The sequence below is a fragment of the Otolemur garnettii genome, unplaced genomic scaffold (genome assembly GCF_000181295.1).
Source record: "Otolemur garnettii isolate 467f Iridium unplaced genomic scaffold, OtoGar3 scaffold00008, whole genome shotgun sequence".
Lineage (NCBI taxonomy): Eukaryota > Metazoa > Chordata > Mammalia > Primates > Galagidae > Otolemur > Otolemur garnettii.
This window is the reverse complement of record NW_003852403.1, coordinates 11,182,062-11,207,840: the sequence shown is the minus strand read 5'-3', so window position 1 is coordinate 11,207,840 and position 25,779 is coordinate 11,182,062. Positions and strand designations below refer to the sequence as shown.

Sequence of the window (25,779 nt, the reverse complement as noted above, 5' to 3'; positions counted from 1 at the left end):
GCCACCTTAGGTGTATGTGGCTGGCGCCTTAGCCGCTTGAGCCACAGGCGCCAAGCCTATATTTCCTTTTGATTTAAAATGGCAAAGAAACATAATTCTCCAAGTCCAAAGTACCTGACACAATTAATTACTGAAAAGTTATTTGCTATAAGGAAACCCAGCACAAGTTAGATGCTTCCCCCCTGCCTTTTTGTCACCTTGGGTAGAGTGCTGTGGTATCTAGCTCACAGCAACCTCAAAACTCCTCTTGTCTCAGCCTCCTGAGTAGCTGGGACTATAGGTGCCCACTACAGTGTCCAGCTATTTTGTTTATTTGTTTTTAGTGGAGATGGGGTGGGGGGTCTCACTCTTGCTCAGGCTAGTTGTGAACTCCTGCGCTCAAGTGATCTATCTGCCTTGACCTCTCAAGAGTGCTAGGATTATAGGCCTGAGTCACCACTGTGCCCAGTCTTAGAGCCCTTTTTATGCCTGAATTTATTTCTTCTCAAGAATGAGGGGCTTGGTGCAGTAGCTCATACCTGTAAATCCTAGCACTCTGGGAGGCTGAGGCAAGTGGATTGCTTGAGCTCAGCAGTTTGAGACCAGCCTGAGCAAAAGTGAGACACCATCTCTACTAAAAATAGAAAAAGTGGGCTCAGTGCCTGTGGCTCAAGTGGCTAAGGCGCTAGCCACATATATCTAAGGTGGTGGGTTTGAATCCAGCCCGTGGCCGCCAAAAACAACAATGACGGCTGCAACCAAAAAAACAGCTAGGCGTTGTGGTGGGCACCTGTGGTCCCAGCTACTTGGGAGGCTGAGGCAGGAGATTCACTTGAGCCCAAGAGTTGGAGGTTGCTGTGAGCTGTGATGCCACAGCACTCTGCCCAGGGAGATAGCTTGAGGCTCTGTCTCAAAAAAAAAAAAAAAAAAATGATACAACAGGATTTATGGACCGCTTTGCCTACTTACCCTGGCAATGGAGACACGTTCACCGTGTATGGTAAATGTATCTTGCTCTGACTCTGTAAACCTACCTTTCTCTTCCTACGTAAACTTTGTTCCTTGCTTGCCTTAAAAAGAAGCAACAACAGCAACAGGATAGATAAGATGACATCTGAGGCATATAAAATATTTTTAGGATCATTAGCTATTAGGGAAGTGCAGATTAAAACCACACAATGAAATATCCCTGCATATATATTTGAATAGCAGAAATAAAAATTGATGAAAATATGGTATGACTAGATCTCTGTTACATTGCTGGTGGTAATGACCTATCACTCTAGATAATGGTCTGGCATTTTTAATATGTTTTCCATATGACACAACAATCACGTTTCTGAGTATTTATCATAGAGAAGTAGAAATTTATGTTTATATAAAAATGTGTTACACAGATATTTATAGTAGTTTTATTTGTAATTGCTCCCACCTGGAAATAATTCAAATAGCTTCCAACAGGTGAACAGATAAACAAACTGTGATTTATCTATAAAATAGAATATTATTCAGCTGTACAAAGGAGTAAAATGTTGATATGGAAAACAGTTTCTGTACATCTCAAAGGCATTGGACTGAGTCAAGAAAGCCAATCTCAAAAGGTTACATATTATATAATTCCAATTATATAATATACTTGAAATGAAAATAAATTTTAGTCTTGGAACGTAGGCTAGTTGCTGTCAGTTGGGGATGATGGGGGAGAAACAGGGTTGGTGTGATTACATAGGAGTTACAGGAGAGGCCTTTGTCATGATTACATGAATCTTGACAACTGATAAAATTTTGTAAACTATACACACATAAAAAAACAAGGATGAATGTAAAAATTAGTAAATTTCGAATAGGATCTGTAGTTTAATAGTATACCAGTATTGAGCTTCTGGATTATATAATGGGCTATAGTTATGTCTGTGTTATCATTAGTGAAAGTTGGGTGAAGACCACATGGGAGCATTCTGTACTATTTTTGCAACTTTCTGTGAATCTAAAATTAATATTTGGCGATGCAATAAATCCTTCATATACTTTGTCTCTTATACCTAAACTGACTTTCTTCTTGACAGAATACTCTGACAATATTATTTTTAAAAAGTCCCTTCAGCAGGGCCTAGTGGCTCACACCTATAATCCTAGCACTCTGGGAGGCTGAGTTGAGAGGATCCCTTGAGATCAGGAGTTTGACACGAGCCTGAGCAAGAGCAAGACCATATGTCTACTAAAAATAGAAAAATTAGCCAAGTATCATGGCAGGTTCCTGTGGTCCCAGCTACTCAGGAGGCTGAGGCAGGAGGATCTCTTGAACCTAGGCATTTAAGGTTGCTGTGAGTTAGGTTGATGTCATGCCATTCTAGCCTGGGCAACAGAGTGAGATTCTGTCTCTTAAATAAATAAATAAATATTCTTTTAAGCAAGGACTTAAATGACTAAGAAAGTAATCACATGAAAATAAGTTTCAGGCCAGGCGTAATAGCATAAAATAGGTTTAATTTTCAAAATGCTCCACTTTAGGGCAGCTCCTGTGGCTCAGAAGGGTAGGGCACTGGTCCCATATGCTGGAGATGGTAGGTTCAAACCCAGCCCTGGCCAAAAAACCCTCCACTTTACAGATTAAATTAGAGAACACTCATGGTTTCTCAGAATTCTTTGCTCTAAATTGAGACTTTCAGTGGTCATGTATCTTATAACATAAACATACAATCATTATTTTCCTTCACGTGACCAGTTTCTATGCATTTCATAGGTCTCAGCTGATGCATTGCTTTCTCATAGTAGTTTTACCTGCGAAATGCCTCTATCTTCCCAAATCTATATTTGGTGTCATTCCTATAATGCTCCCATATCAAGCTGGCCTCATCTTACGGATACAAAAAATGATGGAATAATGCAGAAGTTAATTGTCCAACTGAAACTGTAACGTTGGATATGAAACTTTGAATCTTAAATCTTAAATGTACAAATAAATTATTCAAAACATAAGATGACCCAACCTATATTTACCAGAGATACATTTGCAAATGGTGAAAGAATCACTTCCTAGGTACAAGATCCATTGCTGTTCATTTTATTCACCTGACGATAAATCATTTTCACAGATTTTGTAAAACTCTCTTTTTCCTGAGGAAATGATTTATTTAAAGTAGAAATTTTGTTATTATATCAACACTGTCTTTTCCCTACTTCTACATTGAAGGAAGCCATGGGCAAAGTAGTCTTCCCTGTGCTGCTCTTTATTGTTATTTTTAAACAAAAAACCTTCTATTTTGAAGGGCCAATTTTCACTTACCTATAAGAAATTTAAACAACTTGAGTTGATATTATTGATATTACTGTATTTTATTACCATAAGTTATTCTTAGTTTGATTTTAAAATAGCATTTTAGGCTTGGCAGGTGGCTCAGGCCTCTAATCGTAGCACTCTGGGAGGCTGAAGATGGTGGACAGCTTGAGGTCAGGAGTTTGAGACCAGCCTGAGCACGAGCAAGACCCTGCCTCACTAAAAATAGAAAAACTGAGGCAAGAGGATTGCTGCAGCCCAAGAGTTTAAGGTTGCTGTGAGTTATGATAATGCCATGGCACTCTACGCAGGGTAACAGAATGAAACTCTTTCTCAAAAATGAATAAATAAACAAGATAAAATACCATATTAATTTAAAATAGTTTTAGGATTCAGCTCTGTTGGTAAAAAAAAAAAAATAGTCTTTTGTTGGTGAATGTATAGGGAATGAAAAGATATGAAATTCCAATTGCAAATCTAAAGAACTACCGTGTTTCCCCCCAAATAAGACACTGTCTTATATTTATTTTTTCTCAAGAAGACACACTAGAACTTATTTTCAGGAAATGTCTTTCTCTCCGCGCCAAAATGCATAGCCATGCCCATCACTAGGTCTTATCATTGGGGTAGTGCTTATATTTAACAAATGCATAGAAATCCTGCTAGGGCTTATTTTTGGGGTAGGTCTTATTTTCGAGGAAACACGATATGTTCATTGTTTCATCATGTCTATATTTTGCATTAATATATGAAAAATTTGTCTCAATTGCTTTCCTATATTCCCATAAAATTTTTGATAATTTGAGTAGCATGATAGTATTCATTTAGGCCAGCCCTTGGTGACTTCCCTTTTTAAAAATACTTTCTAAACTAGGTTTTATGTGATATATTTTGTTCCTAATTTGAGAACACTGTTACTATTCAAAACTGTAAGCAAAAATATTTTATATGAAAATTAAGGCATATGTAGTATTTTTTGATAAATCAAAATCTAGATTGTTTTGAGAGTCTAAGATACATTTCAGTGTATATATATTATGTGTCTATTTATTGACAGGAGATCAGAATAGAGTCAGAAATAGAAACAAAGCCTGGTACCATGGCTCACATCTATAATCCTGGCACACTGGAAGGCTGAGGCAGATGAATTGCTTGAGCTCACAAGTTTGAGACCAGCCTGAGCAAGAGTGAGACCTCATCTCTAAAAATAGCCAGGCGTTGTGGCAGGTGCCTGTAGTCCCAGCTACTCGGGAGGATGAGGCAAGAGAATCACTTGAGCCCAAGAGTTTAAGGTTGTTGTGAGCTTTGACAGCGTGGCACTGTACCAAGTGTGACAACGTGAGACTCTGACTCCAAAAAAATAAAGAAAGAAATAAAAACGGAAATTCAGTAAGGACACATGTGAAACTGACAACCAGTGGAGAAAACCTTAGAATTGCTGTTTGTAGGAGACTTGTTTTCCATGGTGCACCGTTTTACTGTTTTGAGCAACTCTATGGCATGTTGTGTATTACCAATTTCAAATAAATACATAATTCTGAAAGATCAAAGTAGCTGGCAGATTTATAATTCAGTCTCTTCACTTGTTATATAGGTTTGTTCAATTCACCTATTTATTCATGAGTCAGTTTCTGCCTTCCTAAGGATATGTCTTTTTTATCTCATAAGTGAAATTTTTTTAACAAGATCCCCAAACTATTTTAATATACAAAAATTTTGTAAATTTAAAGTTCAAAACTTTGTTAATTATGGATGTTTAAGAACTAGAGTCATCACTGGAAGCACAGATATGGAGTGTAATTTACAACAGTAGAGAGAATTATGGAATGAGGGAGGAAAACCTTGAATCAATCTGTACATCAACATAGGCTGGTTACTCGTTCCAAAAATATTTTATATTACAGACTGAAAACAACAAAAGATAATTTCTCACTTTATAAGTGAAATTTTTAATGACTTTTTTCTGATCTTAACATAGCCATTTTGTCTTTCTTGTGGTTCTTTGCATGATACATTTTTTTTTCCACTCTTGTACTTTCAATATGTTTGTAACTTAACGATCCTTACAGAGATGGATAAAATAACTAGAAAGTTGGGTGTTAACGAGTAGTATTTGGTATAAGTAGATACAATAAATATTTATATCACATTTACATGCTGTGATCTATGATCCATGAACAGTCTGGATACTTTTCTCCCCATCCTCATATGTTAAACTAAAAAGGTGATAGACTGAGGCTGAAATATCTAGTGGTGAGATTCTATTTATATGTATAAAATTTATGTACATACACATATTTTGGAATATATGGAAAAATAAAAATGTGTTGACCTTGATAAAAATAATTTATTAATTAAAAGGATCTACTTAATAAGGTGCACAAAATAGAAATGCTTCTAAGAATTTTTTTAAATATGGAAGAGTATTTTAATTCTTTTCTGTACAAACTGCAAAGACTACACGTGCTTCAGAAATAAGACCGTACCAAACGGTGGCCAAAGATGCATCGTCCATTCTCCTTTTTCGCCTAGTCATTCGGAAATGCAACATTATCAGCTATGAGCATTGTTGCTTAGCACCTCACACTATTTTTATCCAGTGTTCTCTATGGTCTGTTTTCCCATTCACATAATTTTGAGACTCCTTTTTCACAAAGAGCCACATCTATGAGGCCTGACCAGAATACTGATACTCTGTGCCATGTTGTCTTTTGACCAGTATCACCCATTTGGTATACTTCATGGTCCTCTGATCCCCACTTCTCATTTTTTGCTAGAGAAAATATTGTGACTGGATTTTTTTCTTCCACCTGTCTCATGGCAGGGTCCTGACCTACTGGTCCCATGATTCAGGGATCGTTCAAGAACCAAACTGCTAGCTATTTCAGACTCTTATCTTACAAACTTATGAAGTACCTGAATACAAGTCTTCAAAACATGGCTTCTATTTTCTTTTTTTCATAATCTAATCTTTAGAGTTTTCCTGACATTCCAGCCCTGACAGCCCCTAGACAGGAGAACCTAAAAAATTTGTAAATTGTGATTTTTCTCAGGACTTCAGAGTTATAAACCAAGCTAATAAAACTGGACTTAAGCCACAAATCATTTTATCTTTTTTTTTCATTTCTTTCCTTGGTAACTGACTTCATAATAGTCTTTTAAATTTACTTCATAATTGTGACATATGCAAACTTAGAGACTCTTTATACTTATTATGAAATTACCTCATTTTCATAAATATTAAGTGACAATGCTTTTGCAGTATTCTAGGTATTATTAATCTTGTGTTTTGTTAATTAACCTTGTAGAACCTTAAAGGGAAATTCCTTAACTTAGTTTTTTTTTTGAGACAGTCTTACTTTGTTGCCCCCAGTAGAGTGCTCTGGTGTCATAGCTCAAAGCAACCTCTAACTCTTGGTCCCAAGCCTCTTGCCTCAGCCTCCTGAGTAGCTGGTGCTACAGGCACCTGCCACAATGCCTGGCTATTTTTAGAGATGGTATCTTCGCTGTAGCTCAGGCTGGTCTCAAACTCATGAGCTCAAGTGATCCATCCACCTCAGCCTACCAAATGTAATTTAGTATTAATACAAGTTTCTAAATTTAATTATGTTATAAAACAGTTCATTTAACATTGTGTCTAATACAAAATTGGTCCATTTATTCCGAATTTTATTGTCAGATATACACTTAGTATATGTGTAAATAAGTTTCTGACCAGAAGAATATAGCTGATTCTCTTTTGAAAATACAGAAATAATTTATGCAAAACCATATGGATTATTTATTTATGAATGTAATTTTATAATGGAAACCCCTTCACACGCACACAAATATGTACATTTTTTTAATCATAGTAGCAGGTAGAGAACTGATTAAACATTCCATCCCCAAGAGCTAGGAATTCTTTAACTTGTGTTACAAGTTTCTCTATAGGAGAAAAACAAAAGGGTATGATTGTTTTTAATAAGCTATCATTGATAAATTCTAATTACAAATACAACTAGAGATCCATTAATAAATATAGCAAGATTTTTAATTACAGATGAAACATGATTAGTTTGTTAAAAATTTTGTCACCATAACATAATCTGTAAATATTAACTAGTTTTTATAATATTTTGAATCATAGTTATTTAAAATTGCATGTAATGCCACAAGAAACATGGATAATAGCAGAATAAGTGCTGGATAGGAACTGTTACTTGCATAAAATCAGACTGATTAATGCAGAATCAAAATAATGTTTTCCAGACTGAATCGTTCCCTCCACCATCTTTCCAATTCTTTTATTTGCTATTTGTTATCTTTTTTTATGTTTTCTTTAGAATTTACTTTTATAGTTTTATAGTTATCCTTGTGGAGATTTTTCACCTTCTTGGTTAAATGTATTTCTGAGGTATTTTACATTTTTGGTAACTACTGTAAATGAGATTCTGATTTATTTTTCAGACCATTGTTAGCATGTAGAACTGCTAACAATTTTTGTATGTTGATTTTATATCCTCTAACTTTACTAAAATTTTGTTCGTTTTTTAGTGGAATTATTAGGTTTTTCTAAATACAGTGGAAGCTCTATAAAGTTGACCACCCCAGAGACTGGTCAACATGCAGAGTTGCTCAACATGAAAAACTAGGCCTAATGTACTGACATGTACATGTGGTGCATGTCTAGTGTATGTAAATTAGGTCAACTCTAAGGAGGTGGTCAAAATAAGGAGGCAACTAGGGAGGTGCTACTGTATACGATCATGTTGACTTATTATCCAAAAAATATAATTTGACTTCTTCCTTTCTGATCTGTATCCCCCCTACATTTTCATTTTGCCTAATTCCTTTGGCTAGGACTTGCAGTGTTATTTTGAATTCACTGTGGGATTGTCATACATGACCTTTATCTCACTGAGATATGTTTCTTCTATACCCAATTTATTGAGGGTTTTTATCATGAAATAATGTTGAATTATATCAGTGTTTTTTCAGCTTCTGTTGAAAGGATCGTATGCTTATTGTCCTTGATTCTGTAGATCTGATGTAGCATATTTGTTGATTTGTATATGTCAAGCCATCCTTGCATACCGGAAGTGACTCCCATTGGATCAAAGGAAATGATCTTTTCCTTGTGCTAGTATTTTGCTGAGGAGTTTTGTATCTATGTTCAGTAGGGGTATTGGTCTGTAGTTTGTTGTTGTGTCTTGTCTGTGTTTTGTTAGTAGGGTAATGCTTTCCTTGCAGAATGAGTTAGGAAGTATTCCTTTTTCTTTAGCTTTTTGAAATAGTTTGAGTGTGGGCAGCACCTGTGGCTCAGTGGGTAGTGCGCTGGCCCCATATACCAAGGGTGGCAGGTTCAAACCCGGCCCTGGCCAAACTGCAACAAGAAAAATAGCCAGGCATTGTGGCAGGTGCCTGTAATCCCAGCTACTCAGGAGGCTGAGGCAAGAGAATCACCTAAACCCAGGAGTTGGAGGTTGCTGTGATCTGTGTGACGCCACGGCTCTCTACCCGGGGCGATAAAGTGACACTCTGTCTCTATTAAAAAAAAAAAAAGTTAGAAATAGTTTGAGTGGAATTGGTATTAGTTCTGTAAATGCTTGGTGTAATCCAGCATTGTCTCTATCAGGTCCTGGGATTTTACCTGATGGAGGATTTTGTATTACTGCATTGTTCTTGTTACTTATTATTGGTTTGTTCAGATTTCCTATTTCTTCACAATTCAATCTCGTTTGGTTGTCCAGGGCTTTATCCATTTCTTGTAGATTTTTCATTTTGTTGGCATAGATAGTTTTGTTGTTCATAAATAGTCTCTGTTGACCCTTTGTATTTCTGTGGTATCAGTTGTAATGCTTCCTTTTCACCTTTGTGGTTATTTATTTGGTTCTGATATTTTTTCTTAGTCTAAAGAAGGGTTATTGATTTCATATATCTTTTGAAAAACATCAAGATTTCATTAATAGTAACATTCTTCTCTTGACTATTATCCAAAAGACATGGATAAATGCTTCTCAAAAGAAGACAAATGTCCAAGAAACATATGAAAAAATGTTCAACGTCACCAATCATTGGAAAAAAGCAAATTTGAACCACAGTGAGATATCACCTTACCCCACTTAGAATGGCTTTTATTAAAAAGTCCAAAAACTATAAATGTGACTGCAGATTAGTACAACCTATATGGAAAACAGTGTGGAGATTCCTCAAGGAACTAAAAGTAGAACTGCCATTTAATCCAGCAATTACACTACTAGGTACTTATACAAAGGAAAAGAAGTCTTATCAAAAAGACACCTGGACCCTAATGTTAATTGTAGCACAATTCACAATTGCAAAGGTGTGGAATTAACCCTAAAAAAAGATGAATACCTTTTATAACAATCTAGATGGAAATGGCGCCTAGTCTCCTAAGTGAACTATCATAAGAATAGAAAAATACCATGTATACTCACTATCAAATTGAAACTAATGAGCACACATGTGCACAAAGGGAAATAAAACTCATTTGAGTAGAGTGCTGTGTTTCCCTGGTTTCCCTCTATATTTAAAACCCCTCAACTATGTTTTCTTTTCATGCCTTGAGTATAATCTCAGATATTATCCCCACCCCGATCATCATAAACTTTGTTATAAATATGCTCCCATCCCAATATAAAATAAATAAAATGTTTCTCTGACATTTGCTTATCTATCCTCTATCCACTTTATAGCTGAATTTCTTTCTTTCTTTCTTTTTTATTTTTTAGAGACAGAGTCTCACTTTTTTGCCCTCAGTAGAGTGCTGTGACATCATAGCTCACAGCTCACAGCAACCTACAACTCCTGGGCTTAGGCAATTCTCTTGCCTCAGCCTCCCGAATAGCTGGGACTGCAGGCGCCTTCACCCAGCTATTTTTTTGTTGCGGTTTGGCTGCGGTCAGGTTTGAATCCACCACCCTCAGTATATGGGGCCGGTGCCCTACCCACTGAGCCACAGGCGCCACCCTTAGCTGAATTTCTTAACAGTGCAGTTCACAGTCCTTTGTCCCTTGTCCACTCAGTTGCACTCACCACTTCTCTGAAATCCAGCTGGTGGGAGTCACCCATGACTTTCCAGTTGCCAGATCTACTGAACACTTTTCAGGTCTTACGTTATTTGACCTATCTATGGCATCTGTCAGCGTCGATCCTACCATCACTTTGAAACTATTTCTGTCTTGCTTAGCCTCTGTAATACCCCTCCTTTCAGGTTTTACTTCTTTCTTTTTCACAACTGACAGTGCCTCTTAAAACTCTTCCGACCTTTCTTTCCTTTAAATCTTTAGCCCACAGCTATCACATGCTTGGGGTATGTGTATGTTCTCACAGCCTCTTAGCAAATGAATTCTAGTGGATTCTAGCACTAAGCTGGGGTGTCATCTGCACTATTCACAATTTTTTCTCCTTTATCTTCCTGGAGTCTTGCAAATTCTATCCCAGTTATCACCTTTTCCTGCAATCTTTATTTTTGCTCCCTTGTTCCAATTTATTAACTTCTCTTTTAGATCACAGAACAATTTTTCTCCATTCTCCTTACAGCCAATCTGGCTCTCTTTCAATCTGTCTTCCATGGAAGGTATTTAAAATCCTACTAAAAGACAAATTTTGTCACTTATGATGCTTCATTGGTTGACATTAATATTTGCCCCCCAAAAAAGCCTTTAAAATTTTCTAATTGACATAAAATTAATATAATATCAAATTAATCATTTTGAAGTATACAATTTAATGGCGTTTATTCCATTCACCATGTGATATAATAGTTCTAAGAAGTTTTCATCACCCCAGAGGGAAAACCCATACCCATTAAGCAGTGGTTTCTTATTCTCCCAGGTCCCCAGCCCTTGGCTACCACTGATTAGCTTTTTCTTTCTATGAATTTACCTATTCTGAAGGTTTCATGTCCATAGAATCATTACAAAATATGACCTTTTCTGTCTGGTCTTTCATTTAGAATCACGTTTTTGAGATTCATCAATGTTGTTGCATCTGTTAATCTTAGCACTTCATTTCTTTTTATGGTTGAATAATATTCTGTTGTATGGAAATAATACATTTATTATTATAATAATGTAATAATATATTGAATGCACTCAGAAATGACTAGTGTGATTGCTAGGTCATATGGTAATCTATATTTAACTTTTTCAGGAATTGCTGATCTGTTTCCTATAACATCTGGAACAATTTAAATTTTTACCAGCAACATATGAGGGTTCTAGTTTGTGCACATCCTCACACACTGCTATTTTCCATTTTTTTCATTATGTTCAACTCAATGGACATAAAGTTATATCTTGTTATGTTCTGAGTTGCCTTTCCCTAATGACTAATGACATTGTAACTTCTCCAGCGCTTGTTGACCACTTGTAGTCTTCTTTGGAGAAATGATATTCAACTTACGTGCCTTTTTTTTAAATTTGATTTTTGCTTCTAACCTAGAAATATCTTTTAAATGATCAGATCCAGAACCTTGTCAGGTTTAATGATTATCAATGCAGAACCACATTTTGATCTTTGAAGTTCTCTATTATTAGTCTTATCAAAATTATTTGAGTAGTATCAGCATCTAGACCCTCTATACTTAAAAATATAGTATATATTTTTTAATCTTTGTACTAAAACATTCAGTACCTTTTGAAATTTTAAATACAGAACATCCCACGTAGTAGTTCCTTATATACTAAAATACAGTTATAAGAAGGGTATAATTTCTTTTGCCAATTAGCTAGCTTTCATTGATTAACATTGCACAAATTGCTGATACTCATTTTCCTGTTTACTTTTCCTTTTTTAAAAAATATTTCTTTTTTTTTTTCTTGCTTTCTTCTTAATACTTCCCAAATAATTGGCAGGTTAATGTCTCAGTTGCAAAACTGATAATAAAGTGTTTTTAGCAGTCTTTCAAAAAATTTGTCTTTGAGACTAAAGAGATAACTGGATTTGTAATGAACATTTTTAGAAATTTTATATGTAGAGAACCAAATGAAATTATAAAGCTGATATAAATATCAATGTGCTATAAAACCCCACATTTTTCATGTTCATGTATCAAAATTGGAGCATTTTAAGAAGCAAGAAGAGCTCTCTAAATTAATGCATATCTTGCTTTTCTACTTATGTTCTGTAGATTCTTTAAAATAGTCCTCTGTAAAAGGAATGAAAAGCAGGAAAGCATGAAAACTGAAAATTCATTTTATCCTTTATAAAACTATACCTTTTATTTAGGTGGTAAACCCTTATTGTTACACTATGCACTCAGAAAATGTACAGCAGTGACTATTCTTAAATGTAAAGAATTTACCAGTGGTTTAAATCTAAAATGGTCATCAAAGGAAGCTTTACAAATTCTTTGCCTAAAACCTGTAAAGCAGGCATTTTAAAACTGTGATTCATGGATTATCAGTGGAATGGACTTAAGGAGTTCCATAAATGTACCGAAATTATCTTTTTTAAAATGTGTGCATTTTTCCCTTGAGGATACATAACCTTTTGTCATAGTTCCAGAAGAATCTAAAACTCAAAAAATGGTTAAGAACCAGTGTTACAAAGTGCTGATAAAGGCCCTGGTGGATCCCAGTACATGTACAGTTGATCCTTGTTATTTGTAGGGTTTGTGTTTGTGAGTTTACCTACTCACTAAATTTTTGTTGTAAATTCAAAACCAACACTCACAGCGCAGTCATTCACAGACACATGCGGGATGACAGAAAGTTTGGTTCGCCTTGTATGCACCTTCCTAGCTGAGGTTAAGGAAGGCCACTCTCTGCCTTCTTATTTTAGCTGAAACAGTGTCTTTTACGATGTGTGTTTAGTGCTGTGTTCTTCACATGTTTGTTCTCTTTTTGGGTGATTTTTCTGTTTAAAATGACCCTCAAACAAAGTGCTGATATATAGTCTCGTTTTTCTGAGCGCAAAAAGACTGTGATATGACCTGCAGAGTAAATACCCATGATAGGCAAACTTTACTCAGGCATGAGTCAAACAGTGCTGTCGAAGGTGAGTTCAATGTTGAAGAATAAAATATGAAGTTATCAGTACTTGTGTAAAAGGTTAAATATAGGTAAATATAGATGTAAATAAATAAAACAAGGTGTCTATAAAGAGAAGCATACATTTTTAAAAGTTACATATTGGTGTCGATTGGTTGACGAAAATGTGGCAGAGGATTACAGGAACCTAACCCTACAATTTCTCCAGCAGCAATGATTCTGTATTCACTAATTCACTGTTTGTGTCAACTTCTTAAAACATTAGAACTGCAGACCAGAGTCTTCTATAGTTTGATAAAGCCCTAGCCTAGCGGGGTTTTTGAATTTTTATTTAACTTAACGTTTCTGAATTTCTTTTCGTATGAACATTTAGTATATAGAGGGTATGTGGCATTATCTCTTAATAATGTCATACATCAGTTCTCTCCTGCCCCGGCTTATGGAGTGTATCTGGTAACGTGGTCTCTGGCTCGGAACATCTCTTGCCATCCTGGCCGGTCAAGGCCGTTGTAGGTTTTGGAAGATGGCAAAGTTCATGACACCTGTGATCCAGGACAATCCCTCAGGCTGGGGTCTCTGTGCCGTTCCCGAGCAGTTTCGGGATATGCCCTACCAGCCGTTCAGCAAAGGTGATCGGCTAGGAAAGGTTGCAGACTGGACAGGAGCCACATACCAAGATAAGAGGTACACAAATAGGTACTCCTCTCAATTTGGTGGTGGAAGTCAATATGCTTGTTTCCATAAGGAGAATGAAACTAGCTTTCAACTGGTGGATACTACATGAACACAGAAGACTGCCTACCAGCGGAATCGGATGAGATTTGCACAGCGGACCCATCGCAGAGACAAAGATTGGCAGAACATGTTGCAGTTCAACCTCCAAGCCCTGCCTAAGAGTGCTAAGCAGAAGGAGAGAGAACACATACGACTACAGAAAAAATTCCAGAGCAATTTGGGGTTAGACAAAAACGGGATCAAAAATCACAGAAACTTCAAGACTCTTCAGTTGAAGTTCATAGTAACTGGGAAGTGAAAGAAGAAATGGATTCTCCTCAGTTGATGAAGATGCATTATCTGGAAGTGTCAGAGCCGCAGGACATGGAGTGTTGTGGGGCCCTAGAATACTATGATAAAGCGATAAAGCCTTTGACCACATGACCACGAGGAGCGAGAAGCCGCTGTGGAGCATCAAGCGCATCTTCCACACTGTCACCACCACAGATAACCCTGTCATCCTGAAGCTGGCAAAAACTCAGGGGAATGTGTTTGCCACCGATGCCATCCTGGCCACACTATGAGCTGTACCCGCTCAGTGTATTCCTAGGATATTGTTGTCCAGAGAGTTGGGTCCAGGCTCTTCTTTGATAAGAGGGACAACTCAGACTTTGACCTCCTGACAGTGAGTGAGACAGCCAGTGAGCCCCCTCAAGATGAAGGTAATTCCTTCAATTCACCCCGCAGTCTGGCCATGGAAGCAACCTACATCAACCACAATTTCTCCCAGCACAGTGCCTGAGAATGGGGAAGGAAAGATACAATTTCCCCAACCCAAACCCATTTGTGGAAGACGACATGGATAAGAATGAGATTGCATCTGTTGCATACCGGTATTGCAGGTGGAAGCTGGGGGATGATATTGACCTTATTGTTCACTGTGAGCATGATGGTGTCATGACTGGAGCCAATGGGGAAGGGTCCTTCATCAACATGAAGACACTCAATGAGTGGGATTCCAGGCACTGTAACGGTGTTGACTGGCATCAGAAGCTAGACTCTAAGCGAGGAGCCGTCATTGCCACTGAGCTAAAGAACGACAGCTACAAGCTGGCCCGATGGACCTGCTGTGCTTTGCTGGCTGGATCTGAGTACCTCAAGCTCGGTTATGTGTCTTGATACCATGTGAAAGACTCTTCATGCCACGTCATCCTGGGCACCTAGCAGTTCAAGCCCCATGAGTTTGCCAGCCAGATCAACCTACGTGTGGAGAATGCCTGGGGCATTCTGCGCTGTGTCATCAACATCTGCATGAAGCTGGAGGAAGGCAAATACCTCATCCTCAAGGACCCCAACAAGCAGGTCATCCGTATCTACAGCCTGCCTGATGGTACCTTTAGCTCTGATGAAGATGAGGAGGAGGAGGAGGATGAAGAAGAGGAGGAAGAAGAGGAAGGAACTTAAACAGTGATGTGGCACCCAGAAGGGCTTTTGGAGTGTTTTGACTATTCTCCAACGTTTGACAGATAAAACAAAGTATAAATCCATTTAAAAAAATAATAATAATGTCACATATCAACTACTTCCAATATAACCATGCTAAATGTTATTATTTTAGTGGGCTTCATATTTATTCTTTCTAGCTCTGTCAGAATTCACTAGTCTACTTCAAATTTCTATCTGAAGTACTATTACTGGTACAGTATATTGGACCATAGTGCTATATTTTGCTATCAGGATTAATAGCCATTTAGACTGAGGTTAGCCATTTTATCTGGAGTCTGCTAATTCATTAATAAAGAGTTAGAAGAATTCCTTAACAAATATGAGCTGTATATGTATTTGCATAGTTATTGTGTTCACCAAGTAAATTTTTCATTCATTAAAACTAAAGGAATTTGGGGCTCCCCCCCCTTTTTTTTTTGACGAGACAGAGTCTCACTTTGTTGCCCTCAGTAGAGTGGTGTGGCATCATAGCTCATAGCAACCTCATACTCTTGGGCTCAAGTGATTCTCTTGCCTCAGCCTCCCAAGTAAATGGGACTATAGGTGCCCAGCACAATGCCTGGCTATTTTTAGAGACAGGGTCTCACTCTTACTCAGGCTGATCTCTACCTCCTGAGTTCAAGCAATCCTCCCTCCTAGGCTGCCCAAAGGGCTAGGATTACAGGCATGTGCCACACCCAGCCTGGCTTCCACTTTTTAACAAGATGGTGTAAAACATAATAGCTTTACCTTGAATCCTTGAATCCTTGAAATAAGGATTAAGGAAAAGTCCTCTGTTTATCTCTTAAGATGCAGAAAAAGCATTTTATGAAATCGAACGTCCATTCCTCCTAAAATCACTCTGCACACTGGAAATAGAGAACATTGTCAACCTAATAATTAGCTGTAAAGAACCAATGGATAATCAATAATAATCTGTAAAGAACCAATGGATAACAAATTTACTGGTGAGATACTGAATGCTTTCTCACTAAGAACAGGAATAAGACAAGGATATCTTTCCATACTCAATATATTCCATTAACAAACAAAGATACCTACTTTTGCTACTTATGTTCAACATTGTACTTGATTCTAGGCAGTGACATCAGTCAAGAAAAAGAAAAGCATGTAGATTAAAAAAGCAAAAGTAAATCTGTTAGTATTTTTCAAGGACGTGATTATCTATGTACATTATCCTATAGAATCTGCAAATATGTATTAAAATTAATAATTGTGGTTCGGCGCCTGTGGCTCAAGTGGCTAAGGCGCCAGCCACATACACCTAAGGTTTGAATCCAGCCCGGGCCCACCAAACAACAATGATGGCTATAACCAAAAAATGCTAGGTGTAGTGGCGGGCGCCTATGGTCCTAGCTACTTGGGAGGCTGAGGCAGGAGACTCGTTTGAGCCCAGGAGTTGGAGGTTGCTGTGAGCTGTGATGTCACAGCACTCTACCCAGGGGTACAGCTTGAGGCTCTGTCTCAAAAAAAAAAAATTAATAATTGAGGCCAGGTGTGGTGGCTTACACCTATAATCCTAGCATTCTTGGAGGCCAAGGTGGGAGGATCCCTTGAGTTTAGCAGTTTGAGACCAACCCGAGCAAGACCTCAACTCTACTAAAAATAGAAAAATTAACCAGGTATTGTGGCAGATGCCTTTAGATCCAGATACTTGGGAGGCTGAGGCAGAAGGATCACTTGAACCCACGAATTTGAAGTTGATGTGTGAGTTAGGCGGCTGTTACAACACTCTAGCCTGGGCAACAGAGTGAGACGCTTTCTCAATAGTAATAGGGTTACAGAATATGAGATCAATATTTAAAACATATAGTGTATACTATGCAAACAACAAAAAATTCGAAATTGAAGTTTAATAAAAGCAGTGTTTGCCATAACATTAATGATACAAAAATACTTAAAGAAAAGGCTGACAACAGATGTGTGAGACTAAAACAAAACTGAATTAAATTAAGTCGACAGATTTCTTACATGTGACACCAATGGAATGATTCATTAAAAATTAATTATATATCAACTATATACATAGGACAAATTTTACACCTGAAATATGTAGAGATAATTTTGTGTAATTCAAATCTCTATAAAGCTGTTAAAACAAATTAATTATAGAAATCAAATATAAAAACTCAAATGCTTTTCCTCAGGAAACCATTGTCATTCATACTTCCATTTTCTCACACAGAATATTAAATAGATGTTTATTTGAAGCTCAGTATATCATAAAGATCAACATTTTGCTGCTTCTTCAAAAATTAAATTGGTATCTTTCCAGTACGAGCACAGGGTTGTAAAAAATACAGTGAGTGCTAGTGCTAGCTTGATTTCACTGTCTTTATTATTCCTTAGGTACCAGCAGTTTTACCTACCATTGAATTTGTATTGTGAAAGCAAATGTCAACACAGTGAAAAAATTCAAATAATATCTTAGTATTTTTGTGAAAATTGAGTTTACCATGTGGATCCTCTGGGAAGTTCTCAAGGTCTTTCAGGAGAGTTTGAGATTCTCTTTTGAGAATTGCTCCTTCCAAATGCTGTTTCTCTATTCCGGACCTCTGTCTGGAACTACAAACACTTATTCCCCACGTTCCAGTAGATAGCTCCATATGAGTGTTTTTTGACGTTTTTAGTCTCATGGCACACCTGCACTTACAGTTACACTTCCAAGGCATATTTAAATTATGCTGATCAAAAAAAAAAAAGGAGTAAAGAAAGATTTTTACTGTGCTTTGAACTTCTTTTAGAAATAATTTAATTAATGATTTTTAACAAGTTTCATGACACATCTAAGATCCTCTCACGGCAGACTGGTCGAAAATCACTGCTCTATGTGCATATCCTTGTAATTCCCTATGTATTCATCTCACCTTCTCTGGTTTTTCATATTGTAATCAATTCTCTCTTCTTCTATATCCTTCTCCATTAATGACATAACCATCCAATTAGAGACATTATAGTTACACTCTCAACCAGGCGTCCTCAAACTACAGCCCAGGCTCAGCACCTGTGGCTCAAGTGACTAAGGCACCAGCCACATACACCTAAGGTGGCGGGTTCGAATCCAGCCTGGGCCCGCCAAATAACAATGACGGCTGCAACCAAAAAATAGCCTGGTGTTGTGGCGGGCGCCTGTGGTCCCAGCTACTTGGGAAGCTGAGGCAGGAGACTCGCTTGAGCCTAGGAGTTGGAGGTTGCTATGAGCTGTGATGCTACAGCACTCTACCCAGGGGACAGCTTGAGGCTCTGTCTCAAAAAAAAAAAGAAAAACTACAGCCCAAAGACTACATGCGGCCCGCCGAGGACATTTATCCAACCGCCCGGTGTTTTTGGTGCCACAGCCTGTCCTTGCTTAGCAGCCAACTTGTCCCAGGGCCCGCAGTCTGGCCCTCCAATGGTCTGAGAGACGGTGAACTGGCCCCCTGTTTAAAAAGTTTGAGGACCCCTGCCAACCTTCACTTTCCCACACTTCTCATACCTACTCCCTCCTAGTACTTGCCAATTTTGCCTCCAAAAATGTTTCTTCTATCTCTTTCCCTGGAATTCTTAAGGTTGAGATCCTTGTCTTTCACCTGTAACACTACATAGCCTGGTAATTGGTCTGTTCTGCCTGTTCTCTTCTTTTTGTCTGTAACTGTGAAATGCCTTGGATTTTACCCTACTTGCAAGCTAACAAATTAGACTGCCAGTTTCATAGGTGCTGACAAAGACAAGAACTTCCTGGGTCAGAGACAAAGGAATTCATTTCTCCAGGCACAGCAGGAAACAATGCTTTATTATCCCCTTGGTTCTACTTGCCTCTGAGGTCTGGAGGGGCAGCGTGATGGTGGCCCAGGTGGAAGTTGTGCTCACAGAGAGTTTGCATCATAATGGAGGAATCCCAAACTAAAGAAACTCCAGTCTTTTTAGAGAGGTTCTTAGATATCTGCCTACCCTTTAAACTGAAGGCAATGTCATCTTCATCTTTTAAAATTTTTTGCTATACAAGCATCCTTAAGATAGGGTAGTTGAAAATGAAATCTGATGCAGGTCCTGCAGAGATGTGAGAGATCCATTATCTCTCAATTTTTTTTGGTTTTTTGTATGTTACTGACAAACTGTCTTTCTGAAATACAGATTTATCATGTAACTGTCTGATCCCAGCCTGCTTTTTGATGTCATGCCCCGTTAGTTCTTCATAAAACATGCTATTATGGACTCCTGAGAAAGCCATAACCATGATATCTTCTGTGTTTTTGCACATGTAATATTTTCTGTAAATAATTCACTTTACTTTTCTTATTCTCAGCCTGATAAAACCTTGAGCCTTCAAAAACCAGCATGTCTATTATTTTCTCTTTGACCATTTCATTATGCCCTATACACTTTGATGCTTTCAGAATATTTTTTTCCAAACCTTTAGTGTAATACTCCTTGTATTTTCATTGTTTTCCTCCTCCTCCAGTAGACTGTGAACAGCTCAAGACTTTATTTGTGCTTGTATTTCCTCACAGAGTATGTTTATTGGATTAGCAACTGTCTAATTCCATTGTGGGTGCCCAGTAACATTTTTATTTTGATTATATTATAATTGAGATACTAATCAGATTCTTAGACTTTCTGCATGTCAGTCTTTTTCCTGAAAGAACTCTGTACATTTTAATTATCTATAAAAACTAAATTACCAATATTGTTTCTAGGTGTCTAATTGCCAGATTACAAAAAAGATATGTTACCACCTGCATAATTGGTAATGCCACTCTGTGTTTTTCCCATGTGAAAATGACATCTTTGTCAGATTGAAAAATGGTTTCTCATTATTTTAATTTGTAGTTCTTCAGTTACTGTGCTAAGAATACACATGTTTTTTGTCCGTTGCTATTCATATAATTGACATTTCTTTTAAAAACTATGGTTTGCAAGAATAGATCCAGGCAGACCAAAGTGTGAGCTCTCTGGAGATGTGGATATATCTGAGAAATTGTCCTTCGATTCACTTGTCCTCACAATGACTCTCAGTTGTTGCCACATATTTATACCTGATGGATAGGTCGGCGCAAAGCTATAGTCTCTTATTAGAGTCAGTAAGGAGAGGCTAGAATGGCATAGGCACTTCTTCATCACTAGGAGAATGGCAAAGAGAATGTCTTTATGGCATCCTCACTTTGGACAGGAAATAGCGCCAACACTGGCATCCTTGGCTTATTGCCTGTAGCACAGTGGTTACGGTGCCAACCCACATGCACTGAGGCTGGCAGGTTCAAAACTGGCCCGGGCCAGCTAAACAACAATGACAACGGCAACAAAAAATAGCCAGGTGTTGTGGCGGGTGCCCATAGGACAAGCTGCTTGGGAGACTGTGGCAAGAGAATCGCTTAAGCCCAAGAGTTTGAAATTGCTTTGAGCTGTGATGCCATGGCACTCTACCATGGGCGACATAATGAGACTCTGTCTCCAAAAAAAAAAGAGAAAGAAAAAAATATAGAACAGTGGCATCCTTACTACAGATGTGATAACCAGTGAAAATTGCTCTTCTCTTTGCAAAGCGCTACTGATTTTCTTGCTATGTTCACCCTCTCTGCATTTTAAATGCTTGCATTATTTACTAACATTGAAAGGAGTATTATCTTGCCTATGTTTGTGGGTATCACTCCATCAATCAGCACCATTCTTGTGACAATCTTGCAAATTTTTTTTTATTGATTTTTGAGAGTGTTTCCTACATTAAAGATACTGATACTCCTGCCCTCCCCCACCCCCTTCTGACCAGTTGTAGTGGCTCATTCCTATTATCCTAGCATTCTGGGAAGCTGAGGCAAGAGTATCACTTGAGGTCAGGAGTTTGAGATCAGCCTGAGCAAGAGTAAGACCCTAACTCTACTAAAAAAAAAAAATTGGCCAGGCTTTATGGTGGGTTGCTGTAGTCCCAGCTACCTGGGAGGCCTAGGGAAGAGGAATGTTTGAGCCCAGGAGTTGGAGGTTACAGTCGAGGCAACAGAGTGAGACACTGTCTCCAAACATAAAAAACAAAACCAAAAAGGACAGCAAGGAGATTAGGAAAGTCTAGTGAAGAAGTTAATGGTATCTTAGAAGTGTAGTAGCACTAGAATTGATGAAAAAAACGGTTGAAATCTGGAAATAGTTTGAGGATAGAGCTAATAGGCTTTTCCAATGGCCTGGGTGTGGAATGTGTATAATACCCCCCCCCACCCCGCTCTTCTTGCTTCTCTTCTGTTTTCTTTTTCCTTTTCTCTTACCACTTTAATCCATGGAGGAATGTTGCTTCTCTTCTCATGTGCTAGACTAACAGTCCCGGACATTCTCCCTTAGGTTTCAGTTCAAGTTTGTTATTTTGATACTCTCTTTTCTCAGTCAGTCATTGCATTATACAGAGTAAAGTGATTGATAATTTCACTTTCTTGTTTGAAACCCTTCAGTAGCATACTATTACACTCTGAATAAGATTTTTTCTACATATTATAGCTGAGGAGGTCTGCATAATCCGGCACCTGCATTTTTTTCTATTTATTTCCATCTCCCTCACTGGCTCTCAGCTATATTGTTGTTCAATTATTTTAATAGAAATACCTCAGAAGTTTTACACTTTTATCTTCTCCCTGTTGGGAAAGTTTCCCAAAGCCCAAGTTCACCTTTTGCCTGATAAGCTCATTTGCCTATTTTATATCTTAACTTCAATGTCTGTAGACCTATTTAAAATAATAGAATTTTTTCCTTCTCATTTCCCACCTATTGCCCTTCTTGGCCATTTGTTTTTCCTTCATAGAGGTTTTTACAATTACATATTGTTTTTTTCTGTTTAATGTTTTTGTTTTGTCTGCTATGCATTTTGTTTTGTTTAGAATCTCCATGATATAGGGACCATGCCTAACTTATTCATGTTCATGTTCCAGTGACAGCCTGGGTTCCTGCCCCTTTGAACCATTTCAGTAAATATTATTAGATTGGAGTGACTAAATGAATGAATGATTGAATGAATGAATGAATGAACAAACGAAATATTTACATTATATGCTAGAGTAGAATTCCTAGGCATTATACCTTAGGTTTCAGTTCAGCTTTGTTATTTTGATACTACCTTTCCTTAATCAGGCATTGCATATTGTTGATTTGAAGATAGTCATAAGTGATTCTTTATCACTAGAAGATTGTTTCTTTGTTGAGACTTGTTTAGTTATGGGAATCTAAGAAAATCCCCAAATTTCAAAAGATAACTGTGTTCATGTAATCATACTACCTGTCAGGAAGATGTGTCAAAAGGAAATGTAAAACAGTGGCTTTAAAAATGTCTCCCCCCCACCCACTTTTTTCTTTGAAGATATTATTGTAAAGGAAGAAAGGGAAAAAGAGAAATCTATGGTGTGAGTTCAAGTTTACTTCTGTAAGTGTTTAAGGAAGGGCCCTGTTGCCGTGACAACAAATGCATGAATTTCAGGTGGGAAATTTTCAGTGTATGGGACTGATAAGATTGTAGTACTGCTATTCTCTCTGGTATAGAATTGTTCTTTGTCAAGTTAAAACAAGTTCTGGAAATGCCCATTAAAATTAATTTTTAAATGTTTATATGATATTGTTTTCAAATTGTTCATTATAACTTCAAATCATGCTGAAGAATATGCTTTCATATATCAGAAATTTCATATTTCTATACAGAAAGCCAAGCATTTGAATTGACATTAAACATTACTTTTATAATATATACAAAATCTCTACTTAATAATAAATAAAATGGTAAACATTAGCAGTTCTGGAGAATGGAAGATGAGCTCCACTTCGATTCCTTCCTTAAATGCTTTGTAACTCCAGTAGAGGAGAGCTGTTAAGCTCTAAGTCGTATTTGCAGGCTTTTATAATAGAAGAGAACAGCAGTGAGCAATGATGATGAAAACGGTGGCAGGTAGACTTAAAACACCATAAAGCACAGACGATTGTGTGTAATGCCTTGAATGGAATCCTTTCTGAACGAAATGATCAGCCATATGTGCCACCCTTATGGACCCCGTAAGAAGAAGAGAAGAAATGTGCCCTAATGCTAACTGTGCATGAAATTGCAGTGTTAGGAGATATTGACCAGATGTTTCAATCTCAACAAATAGCTTGTTATGTGACTGAGTGAAAATATCTTTACTGCTTTGATCACACACACCTTGAAGGAAGGGGTAATTTAATAGAGGCTGTCATAGTTCATCATTGTCAATAAACTTTGACTTGACCTTTGCCTTATGTTTTTGATGTTGCAGCTGATAGGCGTTGATGGGCAGATGTTACTGCCTTGAGGGATTTTGCTTTTTATGAAGTGTATGCTGGAAATAGTAAAGGAGAAGGAGTTTTCTCAGTCCTTGTCTTGATCTTTGGTTATTGGTTGGCATGCTTCTCTGCAGATTTTGTAGAATTTCTGGGCAAATACATCTGACTGACATACTTCCTTCTAAAGACCACTGGGATTTTTCTCTAAAGATTTCTTCCTTTTCTCACTTTGCTCTCTCAGTTTTAATTTGCCACAATACATTTGTATGGTGATTTTTTTCTTATTTTATATGCAGTATATTCTGTTTTCTCATACCTGGAAGTGATGAACATCTGACTTTTAACAGAGATCACAGAGATCACTAGAGAGATTAACTTCCTTATACAAGATCACAGAGTTACTCCTTTCCAGGCCAAGTCTGTTTCCTGGGTCTGATGACGTGTCTTTCATTACAGTCACTGTAGGTTTGTTCCGAAGTTGAATTTGTATATAAGTTGGAACAGGTACATTTACCTATTACCTGTAATAGCGCCTGTTCTTAAGTGTGAGTCTTATGTCATTCTGGTGTTTCTAACTCGGGGACTGCCTGTATCTTTACTTGCCTTTTATCACACTTATCTAGAGTTATGATTAGGAGCATACTGTCTAAAATCAGATTCCTTAAAAAAAATAAATAAAATAAAATTAGATTCCTTGCTTGCCCCTGACCCACCTTCTCTGATTTCTTACCTGTAAAATTAAAATGAGATTACATAGTAGGTAAAGCACAGTGCCCAACATGTACATATTCAATAATTTAACTCTTAAGAATTATTTTTGGGCAGTGCCTGTAGCTCAGTGGGTAGGGTCCCAGTCACATACACCCAGGCTGGCGGGTTTGAACCTGGCCCAGGCCTGCTAAACAACAATAACATCTGCAATAAAAAAATAGCTGGGCATTGTGGTGGGGGCCTGTAGTCCCAGCTACCTGGGAGGCTAAGGCAAGAGAATTGCTTAAGCCCAAAGAGTTTGAGGTTCTTGTGAGCTATGATGCCACGGTACTCTACCGAGGGCAATATAATAAGACTTTGTCTTAAAAGAAAAAAAAAGAAAAGAATTGATTTTGGCTGGACATGGGGGCTCACACCTATAATCCTAGCACTCTGGGAGGCCGAGGAAGGTGGATTCCCTGAGCTCATAGGTTCAAGATCAGCCTGAGACCAGGCTAATAGATTCATAGGTTCGAGACCAGGCTAATCATAATGTTTTTTAGCTGAACCTTTGGTTTATATTAATTTTAGCATAGTTTGTTTAAGTTCCCGGGGACAGTATTAGAATATGTGGGGGAATATGATATAAATTTTAAAATTATTTCAAAACTATGATAAAAATATGGATAAACAGAAATTCCTTTAAACTCCAGAGCAGCTATTGCTAACATTTCCTTTAATTTTAAGTTGCTTGAGTTTACTGCTCTCTATATAATTTACAACATCATTTACTATGTTAAAGAATTTAATAACTTCAATTAATTATTGAATTCTGATTCTGAAGACATTTTCTAGAAGGTTTTCTTTTTTCGTTGTTGTTGAGACAGAGTCTCCTATGTTGCCCTGGGTAGAGTGCTGTGGCGTCACAGCTCACAGCAACCTCAAACTCTTGGGCTCAAGCAATGCCTGCCTGTTTTTTGTTGCAGTTGTCATTGGTTAGATGGCCCTGGCTGGGTTCGAACCTTCCACCTTCAGTGTATGTGGCCGGTGCTGTAACCACTGTGCTACAGGTGCCAAGCCGTTCTAGAAGGTTTTCTAAAAAAGGTAGGATTTCTTCTTAAGAGATCCTTATTTATTTCAGCCTAAAAGAAAGACTCACTTTTTTATGCATAAACAAGGAACTCAAAGCAAAGGTAGGGGCTTGGCACCTGTAGCTCAGCGACTAGGGCATCAGCCACATATACCAGAGCTGGCGAGTTCAAACCCGCCTGGGCCTGCCAAACAACAATGACAACTATAACAACAACAGAAATAGCCAGGCATTGTGGCAGGTGCCTATAGTCCCAGCTACTTGGGAGGCTGAGGCTATAGAAT

At 37.7% G+C, this 25,779-nt stretch overlaps 1 protein-coding gene and 1 pseudogene across 3 annotated transcripts in view; both read left to right on the top strand.

The window, feature by feature from the left end:
• Positions 1-25,779, top strand: part of ADK (adenosine kinase) — a 553,222-nt gene that overhangs the window by 208,745 nt on the left and 318,698 nt on the right. The gene's annotated exons all lie outside the window — the stretch shown is intronic.
• On the top strand, positions 12,173-15,627 carry LOC105886403 (annotated as a pseudogene). The gene has a single exon (XR_001161000.2). The product of XR_001161000.2 is annotated as a eukaryotic translation initiation factor 3 subunit D pseudogene (transcript).